Genomic DNA, 23,038 nt, shown 5'->3' with positions numbered 1-23,038 from the left:
TCCATTTAATAACTATTTTTCAAAAATTCATATGTGTATTTGAATCAACTATATACAAATCATCATTGTGATGCTACCTAAATCCTGAAGAACCTGTTTAACCCTCCAAGCCATATATTCATGATTGTATATGAAATCCCTAATACAAATTTAATATTATAAGGTTTCTTTCTTAACTTCTTTAATATTGTTTTTTTTCTCTTAAGTTGAAATGCTTGGTTCCTAATATTACCCTATCCACTTTTTTGATTTATCCTGCATTTCATGATTATGTCGACAGTGCACTAAAAGTAAAACCACTAGGTGAAGTTGAAAACATTTTTGTAGTTCTTTTTGTCCTGGAATATACACTATTACGGATATATTGTCAGAGTATTGTCCTTACTATGTACTCAAATTCCATATAATGATTAAATCAAATTTTTTACGGAATGTTATTCATGTTTTACTTTATTTTGGATTTTGGGGTTAGTGCTAATGATTCATTTATGTTATAATACATAAATAAAATCATTTACATGGTTTAAAAATGAAAAATATTTTAAATTCTCAGAAAACTCTTGCTTTTGTCCTACTTTGCATCCCCTTTATAGGTACACATTTTTATTCTCTCTTGTTTCTTTTCCAGTGTTTATTTTTTTAATAAAAATAAACAAGTCCTTATATATGTATATTCCTATTTCTACTTCTTTAAAAATTTCATTTAATGTAACCTGGAGATCATTCGGTACCAGTACATAAGTACTGGTCTTCATTCTTCCTTACAGCCACATCATACACCCTTTTTGGTAAGAAGCACAGTGATTCATTAAACTGATCCTTTCATGCTGAACATTTCAATTGTCTCCAACCTTTTGTTGTTTCACATAATTTTGCTATGAATAACCATTTGATATTTCATACTTGGGATGGCTTTCTCTCCTAGATGAAATCCTTACACTCAGATTGTTTAGTCAGGGTGTTAATACTATGCCATTCTTTTGCTGTTGCCAAATCTTCCTCTGTCGGAGTTATGCCACTTCTCAGTCATCCCAGCAACATTGCAGAGGGCCTCTTTCTCCCTGCATTGCCAACAGAGCATATGGTAAATCTTTTGGATTTTTCCCAACTTAATAGGTGAGAAATTGCCTCTCTTTATAGTTTAATTTATACATATCTTATGATCAATGAGACTAATCATTTTTGTTTTGTTTTGTATTTGCTTAACTTTTTTCTGGAACTCTCTTAACATTTTTTGCCCAATTTTATACTAGGATTTTTAACCATTTTCTTCTTGATTCTTTAGGAGTTTTTTATATACTAAGAAGATAAACCATTTGCCTATAATACATAACTTATGTACCCTGATGAGTCCCAAACAATTTGCATTTGCCTTTGAAATATCTCTTACCTTGTGATATCTCTACTGGGGTTTTCTAAAGGACTCTCTAAAGGGTTTTCAACTCAAAGTCCCAGTGTAAGTGAGTTTCCTCCTCCAGGAGAAATATTCTCTAAGCTTCCTTAGTGATTATCTCTCTCCTGAGTATTTAGTGTTTTAGACTTGTTTTTATTTTTTTTCAAATTTCCCATTGTCGTTTTGTTTTGTTTTGTTTTTTATTATGTTATGTTAATCACCATACATTACATCATTAGTTTTTGATGTAGTGTTCCATGATTCATTGTTTGCCTATAAACCCAGTGCTCCACACAGAACGTGCCCTCTTTAATACCCATCACCAGGCTAACCCATCCTCCCACCCCCTCCCCTCTAGAACCCTCAGTTTGTTTCTCAGAGTCCATAGTCTCTCATGGTGCATCTCCCCCTCCAATTTCCCCCCCCTTCATTTTTCCCTTCCTACTATCTTCTTTCTTTTTTTTTTAACATATAATGTATTATTTGTTTCAGAGGTGCAGGTCTGTGATTCAACAGTCTTACACAATTCACAGCACTCACCATAGCACATGCCCTCCCCAATGTCTATCACCCAGCCACCCCATCCCTCCCACTCCCCACCACTCCAGCAACCCTCAGTTTGTTTCCTGAGATTAAGAATTCCTCATATCAGTGAGGTCATATGATACATATCTTTCTCTGATTGACTTATTTCGCTCAGCATAATACCCTCCAGTTCCATCCATGTTGTTGCAAATGGCAAGATTTCATTCCTTTTGATGGCTGCATAATATTCCATTATATATATATATATATATATATATATATATATATATACCACATCTTCTTTATCCATTCATCTGTGGATGGACATCTTGGCTCTTTCCATAGTTTGGCTATTGTGGACATTGCTGCTATAGACAGTGGGGTGCACATACCCCTTCGGATCCCTAAATTTATATCTTCGGGGTAAATACCCAGTAGTGCAATTTCTGGGTCGTAGGGAAGCTCTATTTTCAACTTTTTGAGGAACCTCCATACTGTTTTCCAGAGTGGCTGCACCAGCTTGCATTCCCACCAACAGTGTAGGAGGGTTCCCCTTTCTCCACATCCCCACCAACATCTGTCATTTCCAGACTTGTTAATTTTAGCCATTCTGACTGGTGTGAGGTGGTTTCTCATTGAGGTTTTGATTTGGATTTCCCTGATGCCGAGCAATGTTGAGCACTTTTTCATGTGTCTGTTGGCCATTTGGATGTCTTCTTTGGAAAAATGTCTGTTCATGTCTTCTGCCCATTTCTTGATTGGATCATTTGTTCTTTGGGTGTTGAGTTTAATAAGTTCTTTACAGATTTTGGATACTAGCCCTTTATCTGATATGTCATTTGCAAATATCTTCTCCCATTCTGTCAGTTGTCTTTTGGTTTTGCTGTTTCCTTTGCTGTGCAAAAGCTTTTTATCTTCATGAATCCCAATAGTTCATTTTTGCCCTTGCTTCCCTTGCCTTTGGCGATGTTTCTAAGAAGAAACTGCAGCTGAGGTCAAAGAGGTTGCTGCCTGTGTTCTCCTTTAGGATTTTGATGGACTCCTGTCTCACATTTAGGTCTTTCAACCATTTTGAGTCTATTTTTGTGTGTGGTGTAAGGAAATGGTCCAGTTTCATTCTTCTGCATGTGGCTGTCCAATTTTCCCAACACCATCTGTTGAAGAGACTGTCTTTTTTTCATTGGACATTCTTTCCTGCTTTGTTGAAGATTAGTTGACCATAGAGTTGAGGGTCCATTTCTGGGCTCTCTATTCTGTTCCATTGATCGATGTGTCTGTTTTTGTGCCAGTACCATACTGTCTTGATGATGGCAACTTTGTAATAGTGCTGGAAGTCCGAAATTGTGATGCCACCAGCTTTGCTTTTCTTTTTCAACATTCCTCTGGCTATTTGGGGTCTTTTCTGGTTCCATACAAATTTTAGGATTATTTGTTCCATTTCTTTGAAAAAAGTGGATGGTATTTTGATAGGGATTGCATTGAATGTGTAGATTGCTCTAGGTAGCATTGACATCTTCACAATATTTGTTCTTCCGATCCATGAGCATGGAACATTTTTCCATTTCTTTGTGTCTTCTTCAATTTCTTTCATGAGTATTTTATAGTTTTCTGAGTACAGATTCTTTGCCTCTTTGGTTAGATTTATTCCTAGGTATCTTATGGTTTTGGGTGCAGTTGTAAATGGGATCGACTCCTTAATTTCTCTTTCTTCTGTCTTGTTGTTGGTGTATAGGACTTGTTTTAATTTGTTTTGTTTTATTATTATTTTTGTTTTTGCTTCCAGTAGATAAATATCCTTTCAAAAAGATAGATTGAAAACTCTTTAAAATGTCCGTCATAAGATTAATTTCTTTTTTACCTAATGACTGTGGTTTAAAACCTACATTACACAGATATTTCTATATGTAATTATTAACCATATTTTTTTTTAAATAGGAAAGCTAACTGACTTCTTTTCAAGTGTTTTGCAAACAAGACTTTGGTTAAATATAAAAATACAAGTTTTAAGAAATCCACATACTTGATGTAGGGAATCATTAAAAACTATGCAAATGTCCCTCTATTGAAATGATTGCTGGTTCACTCAATTATTACATAGTTTTAAGCCAAATAATTCCATATTCACATAAAAATCTATTTTTACTTATACAGATAGTTCAAAAAGTATATGTAAATTTTAGAACCACTGAATTACATCCCTTATAAAAAATTTATCACTGATGAGTATTGAAAAATTGCTCGAGAACTATTCAGTATTACTGGAACATTGCTTTATTCTCACTGACAGTCAGATTTTTTTTTCTAAAAAAGGCAACATGTTTTTCATTTCTTTAAGAAGTTAACCTCTTGTGACCCAGCTTCTAAACAGCTATTGGAAAATAAGAGTGGTCAATTCCCATCTTTCAAAGGAAACAAAACAGCTTAGAACAGATTTTAAAAGATTTTAAGGTTTTTGGGTTTTTTTCCATCATAATGTGAATCCAGAAATCTTCTGAGAATAAATCCTGTTTTTGAGTTCTAATAGAGGTCATCTTACAGGTCAAAAAAGAAGAGTTAAGAGTGAGGAGAAAGGAAAACATTTGTAGACCTGAATCCACCCATAAAGGTTACTTGCTATGTTTATTATTTTATCAGATGGATGTAGGAGGAAGAAAGGGAGCTAAAATATATTAGATACCTATTATGGGCCTATCACCTAGTCCTATTCTTAGTTTTCATAAGTGTACTTTGAGAAAGGCATTCCATATTTTTGGATTAAGAATCTGAGGAAGGTGACAGAAATTAAACTAATTTTGTCCCAGGCAACTCTGCTGATGAGTCATCTCATGTCTTAGATGTGTGAACATGTTTCCTGCTTTTAATGAGTATCTTGATCTCTTAAGATAATACTTTCTAGACTTCTGTCATCTGCACAGTACCGTCATGTATTACCATTGCTGTGTACCACTTATACAATTATTTAGTATTTTTCCACCTTTAAATTGACATTAGATCTACTCACTTTGTTAACTTCACATTGTCCTAAGAAGTAATAGCCAAACACAAATATAATAGACTGCTTGTGTTTTCTGTGCTATATATTATAATAAATACACAACTTTAAGCTTGTGTTATGTTCATCCATGCATTACCTGAAATATTGTCACTGTTTTGTGCTTACCACCTTTTCAGAGACACTATACTGGAAGAAATGTACTGTCACTAGGATGCATTTCTCCTTAGTCCATTTTCAAGAAACCAGTCTTTCCTTGGTTTGGGGCCATCAGCCTCCCTTGGGCTCTTCCTCCTCTAAAGAAACTATTAAGCGGAATAGAGTAAAACCAGGAATGTAAGTAATTTAGTAGAACATCAAGAGAATAGAGTTAAAAGTTGAAACTTAGGAAGGTGGAATAAAATAAGCCTAAGGCTGTAGCTAACTCAACCGTGGACAATTCCTGAAGTCCTGACAGGAGGAGAACTGACCTATGGCTTCCCTGAAGCAAGAGGAAAACATGCAGATTATGCACTTCTTTCCCAGGTTTATGTGAGGAAGATGGCAGAGATATCAAGGCTTACTCTGGGGATCTTAAAACAATACTTTGGCTTTGAGCATTTTACACATTTTAATGATCAGATACTCAAAGGAAGGAAAAAATAAGCAAAACATTTCAAACATAAATGAATTTAATTCAGTTTAGGTCCTGACCATTGCAGTTCTGGGAAGCCAGTTCAGGAAGTCCTTTAAATTAAATGATTTGTAGATATCGTTTAATGTTTCCATGAGGAAAAATCCAGAAAAAAGAATAAACATTCATGAAATTGTTGTAGATTTTTTGTTTGTCAGTATTCCGTTTCTGCATTCTGAGAATAGTAGTAATACTCTGATAACAACAACAACAAAAAAAGCACTCTTGTATTTTTCAATTAGGTGATGTTATGCACTGAATGTCCAAAATTCATGTGTTGAAGACTTACCCCACAATATGATATATTAGGAGGTGGACCTTTGGGAAACAATTAGGTTTGGATGAGATCATGAGTAGGGCCCCCCATGATAGGATTAGTGTCCTCTAAGTAGAGGAAGAAACTTTGACTTTCTGTTACATGAGGATACAGTGAGACTATAGCTGTCCATAAGCCAAGAAGAGAGCCCTCACCAAGAACTGAATTTGCCAATACTTTAATCTTGGACTCTCCTTCCTCCAGAACTGTAAGAAATACACTGTGTTGCCTTAATCACCTAGTCTATGATATTTTTCAATAGCAGCTCAAGCTAAGATGGCAAGGAAATTACCTGGGGGAAAGTGGAGGTTTAGGAATTCGTTGACTCGTGTCCTGGAAGAGATACAGCAAGGGATAGCTGGCTTTAAAAGGAAAAGAAATATAGCTAAATGGTTGGGATGGAGTAGGATGCAAAAGACCAAGGGTGGAGAAAACTTTGGAAAAGTTTAAGACGAGGGAAGTTCCTAGGGGTTCCTGGCAGCTTGTATGCAAATTTGAGATGCAAGAGAGTATGAGATAAAGTATGGATAATGGTAAAATACACGGACTTCGGACTCAAACTGGTTTTGTGTCTCAGGTCCTTCACTCACTAGGTTTGTGATGTTGGAGAATTCATCTCCTTACTATCAATTTTCTCATATTCAAAATGGGGAGAATTAAAGTCCCTAATTCAATGGATTCTTTCCATCAAGTGAGGTAATACATGTAAAATATTTAGAGTTTATGTTGGCTTTTTACAATCGGTATACATAATATAATTCATGTGGAAGTGTTCTTGCCACCAGACTTGGACTACAGAATCAAAAGTTCATGAATAGAAAATTGCCTGGGAAGAATAGATATTTGTGAACTTTCGTAAATGGAAAAAGGCTACCACACCTCTTTAGGAATATCAAGTTTTTATATGTATTGTACATGACAATAGTTAGTGGGAACAGAAAAGGAAAACATAGATCTTTTACAGATGGTCCTGGTTATTTGGAAGAGCTACTGGTATTTATAAAGGAAACTTCATTCACCCATCTGTAGCAGATGTTGTTGGATTAATTTTTCAGTTAGTGGTGATAGGTTTCAATTTATTCATTTCCCACTGTTTCTGTTTGTCTGTGGCTGCCCAGAGTTCACGGTATTGTGAAAGACTGAAGCCAGTTTGGATTTCCAAAATCAAACTCTCAAACTACCTGGGTCAACCAGATATTATAATAATAGCCCTCCTCACTGTATAGGCAAACCCTCAGATAACCATTTTATTGTTTTATTTTTTCCATCCTTATATTAGGGTTCATTAAGAATTAAGATATACTGTTGCTTTTTTTTCTTTTTTTTTAGTTTGTAAGGAAATAAAAGAACAAGGTGGGCAAGGAACTATTTTAGGATTATAGTATTGGAAGCTATAGTTGGTTGAACACTCCTCCTGAAGTGCTACCCCAGCAAAATTAGCATCTACCCAAATATACTTCTTATTTAGAAATAGGGTCTTTTCAAATGTAATTAATTAAGATGAGGTCACACTGGATTAGGATGAATCCTAAAAATATTGATTAGCATCTATATAAGAAGAGGAGAGGACACACAGAGAGACCTACAGACTCAGAGGAGAGAGAGAAGAAAGTGATGGAGATAAAGATTGGAATGATATTTTCACAAGCCAAGGAACAGCAAGGTGTGCCAGGAGCCCCTAAAGCTAGGGGGAGGCAAGGAAGAATTCTTCCCTGAAGCTTCAGAGGGAGCATAGCCCTGCTGACACCTTGACTTTGGACTTCGAGCTCCTAGAACTGTGAAAGAGTAATTTTCTGTTGTTTTAATCCACTAAATGTGTGGTCACTTGTTATGGCAGCCCTGGAAAACTAATATGGAAATAGATACCATTTCCCCTCTGTCCTGCATTTTTATAGGTAAGGAATGAAAGGTACAGCAAAGTAACATAAGTTGACAGCTAAGAGTTACAATATCTTCAGAACAGAATTGTTATCTAAGTCTTGTGACTTCCTGTATGACTTACTGATTATCAACTCTCTGTTAAATGCCTTTAATTCTTGTGAGAAATGCTGAAATTCTGTGGCATGTGTGTGTGTGTGTGTGTGTGTGTGTTAACACATTTGTTTCATTGTGTTAAAGTGTTTCCTAAATCTAAATTATGGCTTTCATTGCAATGCACCTATGATTATTATAAAACAATTTCTGTTTATTTCCCTCCATCCGTATGTCATTATGGTCAGTGAAAAGAAAACTTCAAGATATTTGTTGTTATTGAAATCCTTTCTGTTATTCCCTACTGGCCCAAATAATCTGATATTTTGTCATTGTGCATCATTCACGAGGACAACTTCACAAGATAAGGAATAGTCTTAAAAGTGCTTGAATCTTAAAACATAACCCTTTTTAAAAATTCTTTTTGATGACAAAGAGATTCTTAGAACATTATCTTTAGTAATCTCATTTTGAAGAGATTGAGGTTATTTGTTACTGCCTTTGCAAATTAGGAATAAATTGTTTTTGATTTGCTCCAGTTTTATTAAAGGAACAGAACAATAAATCTTTAAGTAGCAAAAGATAAATATAAAAAATTTTGTCAGAGTAATTGAGTTATGCTGAGCCATAAGTATGCATTTTGACAGTAATTTAGTGTATCCTTTCAGAGAGGCCCTAGGAATGGAAATTCCAGGAAATAGTAACATATGTTATTTGGCTGGTAGGAGCTTGCCTTAGGAAAAAGTTACCAGATACTATAGTGACACTAATCAGGAAAATACAAAGGCAGGCTGATTTCATGTGTAAATGTGCATTGTCTTTGGGGAAAATGTGTTGCATTTCCATAATCAGAGTAAGCCACAGTGCTAACATATCTACAGGAGAACATTTGTACCTCTAGTGTTTGGTGTATATGAAATGCAGTGACATCTTTACACTTACATCATGTTATCCACAGACTCTCTAAAGATTCTGCCAAAATAACTCGCATGATTATTTTGAAATCTCTCATTTTTATCATGTTGTCTTGAATATGGCCCTCAAAGAACAATTCCTTTGGTTTCTAAGCATTCCCTCTAACACATCTTGGCAAAGGAAGGGAAGGAGTGAATGAGTGAAAAATGTGAAATCTAAGATAGTAGGGCAAAGCCATTTGGATTTATTTATCTGCCAGGGTCTTCTGGATGACAAGGAATCCCTCTTTCCTAAGCTCACTAATTTTCCCAGAAAATTTAAATTAATAGTAGTTATCACTGAAATGGTTTTCTAGGGCTATCATAACACATTACCACAAACTCGGTGGTTTAAGACAACAGAAATGGATTCTTTCACAATTCTGGAGGTCAAAACGGTGGTGTCTGATGGGTTGGTTCTCTCTGGATGATCTGAATAAGAGTATGTTCCATGTCCTCTACATAGTGTCTGATGTTTGCCAGCAGTTCCTGGTAATCCTTGGCTTGTAAAATGCATCAGTGTAATCGCTGCCACCATCTTCAAATGCCTTCCCTCTGTGCTGTTTCTCTAATCTCCTTCTTTCTCTTCTAAGAACACCAGTCATTGGATTTAGGGTCCATCCTAAATCTAGAATGTTCTTATCTTAAGATCTTTAATTATATCTGCGAAGACTCTATTTCCAAATAAGGCCACATTCACAAATACCAGGGATTAGGACTCAGATATACATTTTGGGGGGCCACTATTCAATCCACACCAATCTCCTATATTGCACAGCAGTCATATTCATCTATGGCCAGATGAGTCCTATAATGTTATCACTGGTTTATTCTAGGCTCCCACACAATCTAAGTAACTTGAGATGATGTGCCCTATTCAGTAAGCACAATATTCAACAGCGCACAATAAAACAAATGAAATTAGGGATACATTGTTTAATTTAGGATATTATAATATTAGAAACCAGAATGCACAACATTTTTTCTATTTTTTTTTTAAGAGAGGGAGTTGGAGGAGGGACAGAGAGAGAGAATCTTAAGCACCCTCCATGCCCAGTGCGAGCCCAGTGCAGAGCTCAATCTCACAACCCTGAGATTCTGACCTGAGTCAAAATCAAGAGTTGGACGCTTAACTGACTGAGCCACCCCGGTGCCCCTCTCATTTTATGCAAAAGACAGGACCCCTGTCTCTATCTCTTTATTACTAATCTAAACTGTGTATCTACAAAGCAAAACAAGTTGGCTCCAGAGTTGTTGTAGTGCCTAACCTTCAAAGATTCATCTGAACACCCAACTAAAAGGTCTCTGCCTCTTGCCTGAATAGAGATCTCTACTTAGAAAATATTTTCTCCCATTCATCTTGCTTTTCAGAGTTGAAGAAGGGACCTTAGATGCCCACTCTGCTATTTGTTAAAAATAAATGGTTGTTGTAAAAAATATTAATTATAATAAACTTTAAAACTCAACCTTTCAAAATGGGACTTTGGGTGAAATTGGAAAACAGGATGAAGGGCATATCAAAGTGAGCGGGCTGTAATTCCAATGCTTCATTGAGAGCAGATGGCATTCAGAATCAGTCCACTTATGATTACTCCATAATAAAGATTAAAGTTGCATGTCCCCTTCCAGAGGTATGCTCGGCAGGCTGCCAATGTTCTGAACAAGTTCTTGGCCCACCTTGTTCCATGTTAGATTTTTTTCCTCCATTTATCTAAATCACTTCATATTTCTACTAATAAATCTGTCCATTAAATAGTTAATTTTTTTAAAAAATGCTAATTTTATATCATCATTATTTTTGTTATATGGGGCTGTTAACAGTGACTGGAAATTTTTTATTTTTCCAGCTTTTAATCTTACAATAATGTTTTGAATCATACACGTTTGAGCTATAGTCTTTTTCCAAGGTATGTGAAGTTGGTAATTAGACAATGAATACAGGGCATTTTTTCTGTGAAGCTGGCCTTGTGAGTAAAGAAATGTGGGTGTTATAACAAGGTAGCAGCTGTAACTGAAATGCTAATGCACAGCAGGGAGTCTGATACAAGGCAGTTTCATTCTTCTCCTGAGTTGGCTAGAAGCCATTATTTCCAGAGGATAAAGTAGTGCTTTGTTCCAATCCATGACCACTTGCGAGTTTCCATGGACAGCCCACACAAGACCTTGGAATGATTATACACACACAAAAAGCAACCAGTGGACAATTTTTTTGATACAATTTGTATACATCTAGAGACGCTTGAAAGCATGCAGGTGACTACAAAGTCAAAAGAATATATATTTGAAGAATCACTTAAAACCAGCCATGCAGTTCACCCTGAGAGCCCATTTGCTTCTTTGTCTTAGTATGTATAATGTTACACAGAGGTAGGTTTAGAGTAGGCCTGTCTGAGAGGTCCAATTGCATTTGCTCAGCAATAACCCATCTCCTTGTGACTATTACTTTTCTTCTCCGCTAAGTATAATTTTTAAACTTTTTTATTAAAGCATAATATAAATACAGAAATATGCCCCACGTATCATAAAGGGATAGTAGATGGATTTTCCCAAACTGATTACACTTGCATAATTCACGCACAGGTCCCAGAACATTCCCAGAACCCCATAATTCCTCTTCATGCGTTCTTCTAGTCACCATCTCCCCCAAAATAACTATGCTGATTTCTAACATCATAAATTTTTTTTTCTACTTTATATCAATGGACTGCATGCAGTTTATATGATTTGTCCCTGGCTTCTTTAATTCAGTGTTATTTTTTACAAGATTTATCTATGTTTCTATGAGGTTAGAATTTGTTTATTCTCATTGATGCATAGTATTCCACTATGAGAATATTCTACATTTTATGAATTCTACTGATAGATTTTGGACTTTTCCATTTTGAGACTATTTTCAGTAGAGTTACTAAGAATATACTAGCACATGCGTTTTGATGACTATACATTTTTATTGGATATGCATAAAATTTTAGGAGTGCAGGCAGTGTTCTCTTCAGCTTTTGTAGAAATCAAGTACCATTTTAATATATCTTCTGCCTGTATTTCTATGAATATATGATTTTTGTTCTTGTTGACTTTTACATTTACTTGGAAAGCTGATACTTTTCATTGTAGGACTTAAAATTATCATTCACAAGGATGATTGTGCCAAGAATTATTGGGTAGATGAATTTTGATCTTTCCCTTGAATATTGATTATTATAGTTAGGACTACTAGTGTTATCTTCTTAATTTATCTCGAATCCTTTCCTTCTCTGTTATTGTATGCCATGCCTTTAGTTCAGACTCTTCTCTCTCACCTACACCACACATTAGTTACTTAGCTTGTTTCAACTGCTTTTAGCCAATGACACCTGAAGTAAATCCCCACTGACACCCTCACCATAGGTTTGATAACACCAAATAATCTACACCACTTCTATAAGAGTTATGCTTATAAAAACTGAATCATAATTTTGTTATCTCAAAATCTGCAATGTTAAATCACTTCCAAGTTTTTTTTTTTTTCTTCCCATCAAGTTCCTGCCTTCACATGTAGTCCATAATTTACTGGTTTACTCCTGTCTCAACACAGTCATACTTTCTAGGTTCCAGCTTGTTCCTTTATATTTTCCTGTGTTTAACACTATTCTTTATCCCAAAGGTTAGGTACAACACATTTTAATCATACTGTCCTCTCTGATATTTCCTCTAAGTTTATATAGTTTTGTATTATTAGGTATGCTGCCATAAAATTTATTTGTTTTCCCTATCAAGCTAAATAAAAGAAAATATACCTGGGCAAGGACTATCCTCATTTTATACCCCAACTACCTTGCATGGTCTTTGACACATGGTATATACTCATTGATAAAACTAAAAACAATGTTGACTGACACTTGTGTGGTGTGTGTGCTGCTATTCCCAAATATTTGGACACTTGAGTTATTTCTTATTTTTCCTTACTATAAATGTCATCTACATTCAACTCAGCTGCTGATGTTCAAAATAAGATTCTTAACTAGGATTGATTCTTGATGATTTCTCTTGCTATCTTGCATCAAGTATGGTGTGCTTTTGCTCTTAAAATCAACTAAGCTAGAAATACTGTCCTAACCAGGAAAGAGGCATTAGCCAGTTTTTCAGGGGGCACAAAGTTTTGTTTATACAGTATTCTAATCCTCCAAATGTCAGAATTTAGTCAAGGTAGGAAACACCAGCTTCATATTACTGATCAAAATATTTGTGAAAATGCAAGGTCTCCCTTGTACAAGCTGATCAGCGACCTCACCTCCTTCCAGGCTGATTGCCAATGCATGGCACTTTGCTGACTCTGCATAGAGCCTTCTAGAAGGCTCATGTAACTGCAAGATAAATTATGTTTCAATTCCAGTTGTGCATTTTCAGAATGCTTAGCATCAAGTCATATGCCATGTTCATTTCCTTCAGCTTTCTTTTTACTTTTTAAAAACTGAACAGCACATGTATCAAATGTGTTAAATTGATGATTTCACTTGCTGTTATAAATTACCTGTAGTGCTTATCCCATCAAGGCCCGTGGCCTGAATTTACTTCACAGGATTGTAAGTGCTGGTGGTTTAACTAGCACATGTGCAAAGTGTTTGTCTTAAACTTGAAAAATCCTGAACTCCTGTTCTTTTCCGTAGCTATCAGTCCTAAATTACAACTTCAGTTTTATGACACCGAAAAGGGGCTGTTGTAAAATACAACTGTTGTACAGGTTTTATCCTTTCTACAATGAAAAGGAAAAATGTGTGTACTAACCTTCAATAAACATTTAGAAGATTATATTGAAGGCTCTTCAGATCTGGTAGAAATCTGACAGAAACATTGCTGAGTCCACAACCTACAGAAAAGAACCAATATGACTGGCACAATTTGTTTCTTAGTTTCTAAATCCAGGTAAAGATTTCTTGCAAAAGACAAATACACTACTGCAAACGTACAGGAAGCCCAGAGAGATTTCTGACTCACAGTACAAAGACGTAAGAAGTGAAATAAGAGATATTATCATCCCATTATGATTCAGAAAATACATCTATTTTGTACTCAAGCATTTGAAGTCCAGGCCTTTACAGAAGCCATTGGACTCTAATCTAGGGTGCTATGAGGTTTCCCTTGGCCAAGCCTACATTCCTTTCTTAGCCAAGACTACATTTTGTTGGCCAAGTCTTACTTTCCCATTGTGGTCCACAGAGCAAGATGTTTTTGTCATTTATTTGTCAGTCTTACATTCTTTCTTAGAACTGCAAAAGGAACCCCCACCAGCAAGGAAATAAGGAATATGGTCCAGCCAAAATCGGCAGATAAACTACTGATGTGAGTGTGGATTTGCAGAATCTTATGTGTGGGCTTAAAATAATAAAGCACAAAGCCATGCCCAGCCCAGGCAGAGCCCCTGATCTGCTGCTGCTGTCCATGGTGCAACAACACTTTGAAAGTCCAGGGCATCATTCTTACAGTCCATAGCGGCTTCTATTCTTCAACTTTGGCCATGAGAGCTGTCTGTCTAACATCTTCAGAATTCTGAGTAAAATGAATCAAAAAGTAGCAGACATATGGAAGGGAGGAAGTCAAAAAATAGACAAATGAACGAGGCTATCGGAAAGGTACAACTTCTGAAAAGAGAAAAAGATGAAAAGCGATATTCGAGGGGGCACCTGGGTGGCTCAGTCGGTTAAGCATCTGCCTTCGGCTCAGGTCATGATCCCAGGGTCCTGGGATGGAGCTCCGTGTCAGGTTCCCTGCTCGGCAGGGAGTCTGCTTTCCCTCTGCCTCTCCCCGCACCCCTGCTTGTGTGCTCTCTCTCTCTCAAATAAATAAATAAAATCTTTTAAAAAATAAATAAAAGAGAGAGAGTTCTAGGATACAGAGAAAGGACAATTTCTTTAGGCAAAAATATATCATTATTGAAGTGCTGCTTGAATACTCGTAGTTGTTTTTTTTCTGTCTTTCCTATTTTGAAAACATATTTTCAGTTGTCACACTGTAGTAAAAAATTATGTACGTTCCAAACTGGGCACGGTTAATTTTATGTACCTTTTGAAATTTTTATCATATTTCTGATTGTTACATGTGTTTTTCTCTCTAGTAATTTTAATGAGCATGCTCTCCTCTATTGACAATCTGCTTATGCTTGTGGAGCTTATAAACTTGACAAATATATAGAATTAATTTTACAACTCAAGGTGAGTTTGAGTGAAGATTTTTTTTCTTTCTTTATAGCTTTCACTTCACAAAAGGAATGCAGATCAATGAGAATAAAAATGTTTATAATTGTAAATTTTTAGAGATTTTAAGTGTTTTGAGATATGGTTTGGGTAACAAGAAAACTGTTGAGCATGGCTTTCTTCTTTGTGAATTGATTCTGTTCATCCTTTTTCTCCTTAAACCCAGTCTTGTTGAACTCAGGTGGAATACAGTGTTTGTTTTTGAATTTTGGAAGAGATATAAGTACCTGTTGTTTAAAGCAGCTGTTTCTGAAATACCCTTGCTTTTGTACATTGAAAAACAGTTCTAGCAACATGACTTGGTTTGCTGTTATTCTTTATACTTTTAAGTGTTACTACTCACATTTCACATACATTATCTCATTAACTATTCCCAACTAGATTGCAAATTAATTAAATTAATTTACTTATCATTGAACAAAAGGGAAAATAGAATTCAGAAAAATCAAATGACTTGCTTAGGGTCACTAAGGTGAATCCTGACAGATCTGAAATTAGAAATTAGTGCAACTGAGTCCAATGTTTGTTTTACAATTCCCAGAAGAACCAGGCTCTCTCTACTGCTCCACATCAGATTGAATGATGTAGATGATGTCTCACTTGTTGAATGGAGACTAAAATTCATTAACTTTTAGAGTTTCAAAACAACTGCATTACAGTTACCAGATTTTCTTGCATGGCAGCTATATGCAGTACAACTGTCATCTAGTGAGCAGAGGCCAGGGATGCTACTTAACATCCTATAGTGACAAGACAGCCCCCACCCCTACAATGATCCCACCTGAAATGTCAATAATGCCAATATTGAAAAAGACCAGCCTTAAAAAAATCTGTCAATGTTTCCTTGCTTTCCTATTTTCCTAACCTATACCAAAGAGTAAAATGCTGGTTTAAGAATACCAAATTGAAAATTTGAACCCAATTAGATAAAGACTGGAAGTTATCAGATAGCAAAATGAAAAGTATCCAGACTTTGGAGGTGGATATAACTGCTTTAAAATTCTAAATCTTCTGCTAAGATATATATTCCCTTTGGACAGGCCATTTAACCTCTCTGTGCCCTAGTTTCCTCTGGTATAAAATAAGGATTATAATTCCTACCTTCTAGAAATTTTGACAGGATTGGAAATTATTCTTATTATTACTATTATTATTATTATTTTCCTTCCCTACCTTCCAAGCCTTTATCTCACTTCAGTCTTGTGTAGCATAATGCACCTAGGGTGTTTCCTGTGTGTCCAAGATCCCTCACTTTAATGGCCCATTCTCTGGACATTGGTACCATCAACAGGACCTGTCTAGGAAATCACTGTTTACTGGTAGATACACACCCCAGTAGGAGCCTGCCTCTTTTAGTCAGTGCCTTGTTTTCAGAGCTTCACAAAGATCCCCTTGGATGGGTAACATAATTGACAGAAATTATGATTTATTGATTCACTTCACCCTTATTTGTCTCCCTCAGAATTAAAATGAGCTCAGGGTGTGTCATGTCTCCACTAAAGTCCCAAAAGGTGTGAGAAAAACTATACAGGGAAGAGAACAGATTTGACAATTAGTTAGATTTGAGTTCAATACCATCTGCATCTCTTCTAGCTGTTTATTTCTTTAAATCACAAATGTTTCTGAGTCTCAGTTATCTTTTCCATGAAATAGGGTCATCCTATGAAAGGAAATAAGCAATACATACAACATGCACCTAGCTACATGCTTAACAAATGGTACCTATTTATTATCAAAATTTATGAGTATTGTGTACATGCATTGTGCTTCGATCATAGGTTCTAAGGACCCAAACTTAGGTTCACTCAAAATCATCTCCATTGCATTTAAAAAACAAAACAAAACAATAATACTTACAAGAATGGTTTTCCCAAGACATTTTTGTACTTCCTTTTTTTAAATTTTTTTTATTTTATTGTTATGTTAATCACCATATAACATTAGTTTTTGATGTAGTGTTCCATGATTCATTGTTTGCGTATAAACCCAGTGCTCCATGCAGAACGTGCCCTCTTTAATACCCATCACCAGGCTAACCCATCCCCCCACTCCCCTCCCCTCTAACACCTTCAGTTTGTTTCTCAGAGTCCATCGTCTCTCACGGCTTGTCTCCCCCTCCAACTTCCCCCTCTTCATTTTTCCCTCCCTACTATCTTCATCTTTTTTTTTAACATATAATGTATTATTGGTTTCAGAGGTACTTCCTTTTTTATGTTTAACTTCTTTTTTTCTGAAACCTCCAAATTAACATGATATTATCATTTGATAGAATGTTTGTTTTGCTTTGTTTTTAAAAAATTTGGGATACCTGGGTAGCTCAGTCAGTTAAGTGGCTGCCTTCTGCTGAGGTCATGATCCCAGGGTCCTAGGATGGAGCACTGTGTAGGGCTCTCTGCTCAGCGGGGAGTCTGCTTCTTCCTCTCCCTCTGTGCTCTCTCTTGCTCTAGCTCTCTCTCAAGTAAATAAATAAAATCTTTAAAAAAAAAATTTATAGGGCCTAGGTGGCTCAGTAGGTTAAGCATCTGACTCTTGATTTCAGCTCAGGTCTTTATCTCAGGGTCATGAGTTCAAGCCCCGCATTAAGCTCCATGCTGGGCACCAAACCTACTTAAAAAAAATAAAATTTAAAATTTAAAATTAAAATTAAAATTAAAAAATTAAAATTTACATCTGGCTATTACCATCTAAAATTCAGTGGTTTACTTTAATGACAGGACAGCACTTTTCCTTTTAGTAGCTCTTGTCCTTAGGGGTTTTGAGGTAATGAATATTTAGCAGATTTTAGTAATGTGACTACCAGAATAAACCAGACCCATTCTCAAAAGAGATATAAGAAAAAATTAAAAATCCTCTCATTTCAGAGACTCCTGGTTTTATCCTCTCCCAACTTCATCAAAACCTGTTTTATATGTGCACATTGGAGGAAAACATCAATAGAAATGAGAAGTGAATTTGCCTCTAAGATCCTTATTCTTAAATCAGTGATGCTTATTCTTTTTTTTTAAAGATTTTATTTATTTATTCATGAGAGACAGAGAGAGAGAGAGAGAGGCAGAGGGAGAAGCAGGCTCCCAAGGAGCAGGGAGCCCGATGCGGGACTCAATCCCAGGACCCTGGGATCATGACCTGAGCCGAAGGCAGACGCTTAACCATCTGAGCCACCCAGGTGCCCAGTGATGCTTATCCTGAGGAATGCTGTTTCCTCAATACCTTGACACATTTAGTTGATCACCTTCACAATTGAATCTAGCATGAAGAGATTGGAAGGATAGTGCAATGACATCGATACCACATAATCTAGAGAAAAAGAAAAGACAGAATATCTTAGTGCAAAGATGTTCCAAAATATTCCACTATAATTCCTTAATCCATAAGGAAATATAGGAGTCTAGAAGAGCATGAAGAACAAATAGTAAGTAGAATAGTTTCACATTCACACTTTGCTACTTTGATGAGTGGGAGATGCCAGAAGTCATCCCAATTCTAATTCATTAATTTTTGTTTTAAATCACCTAAACACTAACATCACTTGGGCCATCAATCTCCAACTTGGGATTCTGTTCAGTTATCCATCTTTCTATTTGTTTTCTTTACTCAATAATTATTTATTGAGTAATAAGGGATTCTGTATATAGCAATGATTTAAAAAGAAAACATGGTCAAGTGAATTGACATTAAAATCTAGTGAGGAAGTCATAAAAAACAAGGATATAAGTGAAATAAATCAAATGGATGTATTGCTCTGAAGGAAACAGGTGAACTAGAGAATAAAGGGCATACCTTAGAAAGTTGTCAGGCAAGCCTCCACTAAAAAGTTGGTAATTTTTTCTGGGGTGTGTGTGTGTGTGTGTGTGGTGTGTGTGTGTGTGTGTGTGTGTTGGGATGAAATGCAGAGAAGGAAAGTGCAAGAGTATTTCAAATTAAACAAAAACACCTGAAAACTTCAAGCCCCTTCTAAGACTGTGCTATGCACCGTTGCTTCAAAACCTTGCTGGATGCTACTTCAGGGTTATATGAGAGCCAGAGTTTCATTATGTGACACATTCATGCTGCAGTTAATACACCTAAAATATGGCTGCCATCTAATATTATTACTTGATACAATGATTCTTGGGTGAATTGTAGACCCTTTGACAAACAGATGGCATGTATTACATGGATAGGGTTTTTGTTTGTTTGTATGCTTATAGAAGTAATGCCTTCCCATTTCCTTCAAACAACCATACAAAGACAGCTGCAACTGCACTTAAAACAGCCTAAATATCCGGCCTATTTAGTATTTGTAGTTTATGAAATATCAACTTGGTAGTGTCATTACTAGTTATTTGTTCCTGTAGACTGTGAGCCCCTTGGCAGACAGCCATTATGCCAGTTTTGTATCTCTAAAGCCTATCATGATTTCTGCATTACAATGGAATTCATTAAATGTTTGGTAAATTAATTCATGAGGTAAATGAGTAAATGCTGAGCTAGTAGACTTTGGCAATGTCTTAGAGGAGAACCATTCTAAGAATCTAAATCTCAGATTATTTTTCTAAACCAAATCAAAGAAAATAACTACAGGGGCACCTGGGGTGGCTCAGTCAGTAAGCATCTGACTATTGATTTCAGCTCAGGTCATGATCTCAGGGTCATGAGATCGAGCTCTGCATCAGGCTCTGCACTGAACTGGGAATCCTCTTAAGATTCTCTCCTCTGCCCTTCTCCACCTGCTCACACTCTCTCCTCTCTCTCTCTCCCTATAAAAGAAAAAGAAAGAAAAGTACTACATAAGAAAATAACTAGTAAGAAGCAGGACATATTAAATTGAAAAACTCAAACATTGACCTTACTTTGCTAACAAGAAAGAAGGAAGGAAGGAAGGAAGGAAGGAAGGAAGGAAGGAAGGAAGAAAGGAAAAGAGTTTGGTTAGAAACATTCAAATTTGGGTTGAAAGTTATTGCTCTATAACTGATCTTCCACTTTTCCTAAAGTAAAGAAGATTCTGTCTTCTCTCTTCAACTTTCTGTTCATCTCTGGGATCTTATATCCTACATTGGCAAAAGACCTTTTATTTCCTCACCTGAAGCGGTAGAATATTGGAAGCAACTAAAGAAGTAGGTTAGGAATATTTATCAATCTTTTCTATTAGAGCAGAAAGATGAAGCTTGGGGACTGAAGGTGGAAAAGAAGAGAGGGGTGTGGTCGGCTGCAAGTCCATACTTGATTTTGGAGTCCCTTCTCCATATGTGGAAATATTTATAGAATCCATGTGCACCCATTTTTCTTTTAATAAAAATATTTTTTTCTCACATGTTCAAGTAAAATGGACCTTCTAGGAATATGCAAGATTTTATTCCATGGCATCACACATCTTCTGGCATTCTCATTCATCATACTTCTTTCTACTACTTTGAGAAACATGTGTACAAGTATACAAGTACATGTGTACATTTTTGCTAGAGAAAGGGTCTATCAGAATCTCAAGAAAGTCTTAGAAAATATATGGAAAAGAATAAAGACTTATATGGTGGGGGCATGAGCCAGTAAATGAATACAAATATGGGGGACTAAAGCTCTAAAAATGACCATATTGTCTTTAACAGACTTTTTCTTCTGTCCCAAAGCCTTCAGATATTTCCAGGTGTTTGTACTGGTTAGGATATTTTCTGCAAGTGCTGAAATGCAGACATTAAGAGTATCATCAATGAAGGCTATTTTTCATTGTTTTTGATTGCTATAGAAGAACACACAAGCCTACAGCTGAGATTCATTGAAGCACCGTTCCCTTCCTCAGGGAGCTATTTCAATAAAAACAATGGAATCAGTTAGCATAGGTAATAAAATAATTATAGTAATTTATTTTGGCTATTAAATGTTGCATCCCCTTAGCTAATCATCCACTTCAAGCTGTTATTCAAAGTGTTTGCTCTTTTTGCCTTTAAGTTAAACATCATGAATTTCTATGCACTGATAAATCCAAATCTAATAAATTCCTGATGCGTTTCCTTGTGCTGTGACTACTGACAACTCTCACTATCTTGTTAATTCAATGTTATTCCACACCAGTAAAAGATGTTTTCTAGTACAGTATAAAAGCAAAGAGTTACTTGCACCTAACTTTGTACCAAGTTGCAAGTATATTTAGCTTTCATTACTTTATGACTATAGGGCTGCATTGAAAATGCTGTATGGGCACTCGGTTACAGAAAACCTATTTTATAAGAAGCAGTTGTAGAAAAGTGCTGGCAAAGCCCAAAATTCCTAAAAGAGAATGGCCCTATATTCTTGGGGAGGATTAGAATTAGAAGTTACAGGGATCGTGGGGCGCCTGGGTGGCTCAGATAGTTAAGCGTCTGCCTTCGGCTCAGGTCATGATCCCGGGGTCCTGGGATCGAGCCCCGCATGGGGCTCCCTGCTAGGCGGGGAGCCTGCTTCTCCCTCTGCCTCTGCCTCTCTCTCTCTCTCTTTCCCTCTGACTCTCATGAATAAATAACTAAAACATTAAAAAAAAAAAAAGAAGTTACAGGGATCTCTAGTGAAGGAAATAAAAAAATAGACAAAGGAACTATCTGAGAAGATTTTAATCACAGGATGTTAACTATACTTTCTAAAATGACCCTAAACATCTCCTGCCAACATTTAGTCCATGGAAAGATATTTTTCATGATTCAAAGAACCTAAGCATGTTTTACAATCATTTACATATGATTGAGTTAGGTGTCTAATTAATTTCAGTTCTCTTCAGTTTCATATCCATTTTATTTTGATAAGGTTTAAACCAGGCATATCAAATAATCTGAAAGTAGAGTTGTTTTCCTGTTTCATAGGCATGTTATGTGAATTGTACAGAGAGAAGGCAAACTGTCATTCCTGATTCTCATTTTCAGACTCCAGATAATTAAACAAAAGAAGCAGCAGAAAGGACTTCACATGATTCCTGTAGAGACTGCAGAGAATTGTACTATGATCAGTGTACTTTAAAGGAAACAATTCATTCTTTAACCTTCCCCATCCTTCTGCTTTTGAACCTTTGCACTTCTAACTCACCAAATAAATCAATACAGGTTTGCCTTTATTTTGAAAAAAATAATAATAATAACAATTTCTGGAAAACCTTGTTCTTTAGTATAGGTTCTAAGAATAATTTCCAAACTGAAAAGAGAACGTATTTGAGAAGGTTTTTGTTTGTTTACTTAAAGATTTATTTATTTATTTATTTATTTATTTATTTATTTGAGATAGAGAGAGGGAGAAAGAGCACACAAGAGAGCAGGGAGGGGGGGGCAGGCAGAGGGAAAGAATCTCAAGAAGGCTCCCTGCTGAGTACAGAACCTGGTGACCCTGAGATCATGACCTGAGCCGAAATCAAGAATCCAGTCCAATGCTTAACCGACTGAGCCTCCCAGGCGCCCGGAGAAGGATTTTAAAAAATTATTGTTATTAATCCTATCTGGGTTTTAAAAATTGTTTTGAGTTTGTGAGGAGTATCAGATAATTGAAAATCACCTTAAAAACTAATGACATTTTGGGCCCTAAAGTTGTAAAATCATAAATTTCAAGAAAGTAGTTTCCAAATGGACAGATTTTCATTGATATTCTACTTACAAAAAATATTCTGAAGAAATGGATAAAAAACTTCCTATTGAACAATATAGTTGTCAGTTGACATTGAAAACTTGTTTTTGGTTTTTATTCCAGTTGAGATCTCAGTTATATGCCATCTAACTTGTCAGCATCTGAAACTTTACTTAGGTAAGAGAAAGAGAAACCTCTACTAGGAGGTAGGAATTCTCTAACAACTTTGGCCTAGTGCCCGTGAATTAATGAGGCTCTTCAATATAGTAATGCACACATACACACACACACAATACCCATTGAAATGGATTGATTCTACTTCCTGAGTTGTCTTCATATTTACAGTACATTAGAATACATTGCTCTTGGTATTACCTGTAATTCGTTATAGTAGGAAGAAAGTATCTGCCAGTGTTGGATAACTCTAC

This window comes from Zalophus californianus, chromosome 5 (genome assembly GCF_009762305.2).
Source record: "Zalophus californianus isolate mZalCal1 chromosome 5, mZalCal1.pri.v2, whole genome shotgun sequence".
Classification (NCBI taxonomy): Eukaryota; Metazoa; Chordata; class Mammalia; order Carnivora; family Otariidae; genus Zalophus; species Zalophus californianus.
The sequence above is the reverse complement of the archived record's forward strand: the minus strand, read 5'-3'. Positions refer to the sequence as shown.